Genomic DNA, 4,860 nt, shown 5'->3' with positions numbered 1-4,860 from the left:
CCCTTCTTACTGATTGGAGCCAATCAGAGTGAAAGGAGGTGAGTCAGCCACTGAGAAGCCTCTCTTCAGTAGCTAACACCTTCCCCTTTCATGCTTATTGGCTCCTAGGGATGTCTGTTGTTGGAGAAGGCATTAACAAGGATTTCATGGTGAACCCAGCAGCAAAAAGGGGGAGGAGGAGGGGTTGTGGCTGTGGCTGTCACTATCACAAAGGAAGAAAAAGGCAGCAAAAGTGGATGGCATCCAAAACAATGGAAGGGGGGGGGGAAGCCCCAAGATGCCGGTGAAGAAGAATTGCTTATTGAAGGATTCCAAATGGATTTATTAAAAAGAGGAATAGAGCCCAACGCGTTTCGGCCACATAGGGATTGGCCTTCGTCAGGGGCGAATATAAAGTGTGTCTCTGGAATCGTATTGTAGGCAAAGTATACAATTAGTACAAATAGTCTTTATGCCGAAGGTGCTGGAGATTTTGTTAAGGGCTTTTTGTCATAACAGAAGCTGATAAACTTTGAAGGCACAGCTGTTTATCTCACCAAGGGGGAAAGGGCCCCCCTTGCTGGATATGGGTGAACAAACTTTTCGCCATTCTGACGGAAGCTCTTTCCACGCTCCAAGCACTTATGAGGTTTGTCCCCTGTGTGAGTTCTTTGATGCAATCTAAGGTAGTGATGACAACTGAAGCTTTTTCCACACTCCAAACATTCATAAAGCTTGTCCCCTGTACGAGTTCTTTGATGTGTCTTAAGGGAACTTTGATGTGCAATAAGGTGGTGACGATGAGTGAAGCTCTTTCCACACTCCAGGCATTTACAAGGTTTCCCTTCTGTATGTCTCTTCTGATGTTTTGTTAGACTATATCTATGGCTGAAACTTTCTCCACCCTCAGAGGATATATACGTTTTCCCCCCACTGGATTCACACCCCGGATTCTGTGTTTGTATCCCCTCTTGTCTCTTTGCTCCATGCTGGTCTTTCCACTCATCTTTCTGCTGCTTAACTCCTTCTGGTGACTCTTCTGATAGTTCCCCCTGAGCTGTGAACTCAGAGCCATCTCCTGACGGAATAAAAAGGAAAGCGCTGTGGAGAAATGCTGTTTACATATCTCTGTTTATGATTTGTAGTTTGACAAAATATTTCTGGGACTTTGTTGATGCCAGAGTGTCAAACATTTGTAATGTTACTATGTTGTTGTTGTTGTTATGTGCCTTCAAGTCGACTATGACTTATGGTGACCCTATGAATCTGTGACCTCCAAGAGCATCTGTCGTGAACCACCCTGTTCAGATCTTGTAAGTTCAGGTGTGTGGCTTCCTTGATGGAATCAATCCATCTTTTGTTTGGCCTTCCTCTTTTTCTACTCCCCTTTGTTTTTCCAGGCATTATGGTCTTTTCTAGTGAATTAGGTCTTCCTATTATGTGTCCAAAGTATGATAAGCTCAGTTTCATCATTTTAGCTTCTAGTGACAGTTCTGGTTTAATTTGTTCTAACACCCAATTATTTGTCTTTTTTGCAGTCCATGGTATGCGCAGAGCTCTTCTCCAGCACCACATTTCAAATAAGTTGATTTTTCTCTTATCCGCCTTTTTCACTGTCCAACTTTCACATCCATACATAGAGATCGGAAATACCATGGTCTGAATGATCCTGACTTTGGTGTTCAGTGATACATCTTTGCATTTGAGGACCTTTTCTAGTTCTCTCACAGCTGCCCTCCCCAGTCCTAGCCTTCTACTGATTTCTTGACTATTGTCTCCATTTTGGTTAATAACTGTGCCAAGACATTGATAATCCTTAAGTTAAATGTCCTCATTGTCAAATTTAAAGTTACATAAATCTTCTGTTGTCATTACTTTGGTCTTTTTGACGTTGAACTGTAGTCTTGCTTTTGTGCTTTCCTTTTCAACTTTCATTAGCGTTTCAAATCATTAGAGGTTTCTGCAAGTAGCATGGTATCGTCTGCATATCTTAAATTATTGATATTTCTCCTTCCAATTTTCACACCTTCATCTTGTTCCAATCCCACTTTCAGTATAATATGTTCTGCATATAGGTTAAACAAATAGGGTGATAAAATATACCCCTGTCTCACACCCTTTCTGATTGGGAACCAATCAGTTTCTCCATATTCTGTCCTAACAGTAGCCTCTTGTCCAGAGTATAGGTTGCGTATCAGGACAATCAGATGCTGTGGCACCCCCATTTCTTTTAAAGCATTCCATAGTTTTTCATAATCTACACCAGTGATTCTCAAACGGTGCACCCAGGCACACTGGTGCGCCCTAAGAGGTGGCTAGGTGTGCCTCAAATATTATGAAAGTATATTTTTAAAATGTGAAGAAACCCATTTGTATAGGGTAAGTAACAGTTTTCTATAGTTTGTTATTTTTATTCATAGTTTAAAATATATTAATATATTTTTAATTTTGTACACAAAGTGTGCCAGAACATTTTTATATGTTTTACAATGCGCCACAAACCAAAAAAGTTTGAGAACCACTGATCTACACAGTCAAAGGCTTTGCTGTAGTCTACAAAGCACAGAGTGATATTCTTCTGAAATTCTTTGGTCCGTTCCATTATCCAACATATGTTTGCAATGTGGAGGGGGAGACATTTTGCACTTCTGCCTCCTTCCAAGATGGTGGCCATGCCTGCTGCCACAACTCCACTTGACAGTCCCCAAAACCTGGCCTGTGGCCTGGGAATTTCCCACCAGTAGCGCCTGCTATTGGGACCTGGCCAACTGTGCACCAGTGGATAGGCCTTGAAAACTAGGCCTTCCCACCAGCTGAATCCTGGGCATGAAGCCCTGGCCTTCTAAATGGGGCATGGGGGAAGGGAAGGCCCAGCCAATCCACTCCCTCCTCTCTCCCTGCTTACTGGTGTGCCCTTCGTGGTTCCTCTTATCCTAGCTAGGAACCCCTAAGTCTTTGCAGCCATGGGGTCTGCACTGGATGAGGCTGGGCTCCTGGGCCTACCTGCATGGGCATCACAGAGCCTTGATGAGCATTGGAGGAGTCGGCCAATAGTGTTAGAGAACTCTTGGCTGCTGCTTCTCGCTCTGCTACCAAGCTCTCCCTTCCGCCTCTTCTCTCCCTCGGTAAGTGCTGCTGCTGCCGCCCTGGTGCAGGGATATACAATCCCTAGTGGGATGCCTGGGCATTGGAGGGGGAGGAAGGGGGCACTTCTTCACACATGTGATGTTAAAGGATTCAGATGCAGCTTCTCCATGAAAACCTTCCAAAGTACACCAGTGACACTGCCGAGGTTTGCTGCTGCTGCTGCTACCGCCGCCGCCGCTGCCCCCAGCGCCCTCCTCCACCTCCTCGTAAAACAGCCTCTCCAGCAAAGGCACTTTCTCTTTCTCAAAAGTAGGGTTGCCAGGTTAGAAGCATCCCAAAACCGGAGATTTCAGGGGCGGGCCCTAGTGATGTCATGGGGATGGGCCCTAGTGATGTTACGGAGGTGGGCCCTAGTTAGGGTTGCCAGGTCCATGGCCTGAGACTGATCCTGTATCATTAAGAGAAGAGAAAGTCAGCCAAGTGCAGGTGGCCTTGCAATGCTGTAATGGGAAAAACCACAAGGTGGAATTCTCCCTTCCCCTTGCACAACTTTTAAAGACCTCTTGGTTGCCAAGTGAATTCTTAATGAGTGCTGATTTTTAGGTCCTGCACAGCAGGAGACATGCCTGAGCCTTTTTGCAAGGTTTTCAACATGGACTCACAGTTACTATGTAGTAGTATTCACAGAAAATATTTTTTAAGGAGATCTTGATGTTCCACAGGAAAGATGTATCCTGGTTGCTTGGGGGAAGCAAGAGCAAACTACGGAGATTCCAAGGACTACAAACTAAGACAGAAACAGGGAATGTACACTAAAGATAAGTGGAGAACAGCAGATATTTAGGACCACCGGGGATTCTTATAGTCTCATCAATCACAGCTTTTACTTTACTCATGGGCTAAAACCACTGAAAGGTGGGAGCAGCCAGGCTGGCTCATCTGGCAGAAATCGCTCAGAAAGGTACCTGCACATTTCCCCCCTAACTTTCTAGGCAGGCTACAGACTTAAGTGATTTTTTTTTTAAAGAAAACTCAGAATCTGGACTCCCTGGTGGTGGCTGGCCCAGCACCTCAGTACCCCCTGTACCTGCCTCTCAGCCCTGGCCATCACATGTGTGAAGAAGTGCCCCCTTCCTCCCCCTCCAATGCCCAGGCATCCCACTAGGGATTGTATATCCCTGCACCAGGGCGGCAGCAGCAGCACTTACCGAGGGAGAGAAGAGGGGGAAGGGAGAGCTTGGTAGCAGAGCGAGAAGCAGCAGCCAAGAGTTCTCTAACACTATTGGCCGACTCCTCCAATGCTCATCAAGGCTCTGCGATGCCCATGCAGGTAGGCCCAGGAGCCCAGCCTCATCCAGTGCAGACCCCATGGCTGCAAAGACTTAGGGGTTCCTAGCTAGGATAAGAGGAACCACGAAGGGCACACCAGTAAGCAGGGAGAGAGGAGGGAGTGGATTGGCTGGGCCTTCCCTTCCCCCATGCCCCGTTTAGAAGGCCAGGGCTTCATGCCCAGGATTCAGCTGGTGGGAAGGCCTAGTTCTCAAGGCCTATCCACTGTCGCACAGTTGGCCAGGTCCCAATAGCAGGCGCTCCTGGTGGGAAATTCCCAGGCCACAGGCCAGGTTTTGGGGACTGTCAAGTGGAGTTGTGGCAGCAGGCATGGCCACCATCTTGGAAGGAGGCAGAAGTGCAAGATGTCTCCCCCTCCTCATTGCCCATAGAACCGATCAGGCTGGCAGAGGAGATGTGGGGCACAGGAGGGAGAAAAGGCAGCACCTCTCCACCCCTTCCAAG

The sequence above is a fragment of the Rhineura floridana genome, chromosome 3 (genome assembly GCF_030035675.1).
Source record: "Rhineura floridana isolate rRhiFlo1 chromosome 3, rRhiFlo1.hap2, whole genome shotgun sequence".
NCBI lineage: Eukaryota > Metazoa > Chordata > Lepidosauria > Squamata > Rhineuridae > Rhineura > Rhineura floridana.
The sequence above is the reverse complement of the archived record's forward strand: the minus strand, read 5'-3'. Positions refer to the sequence as shown.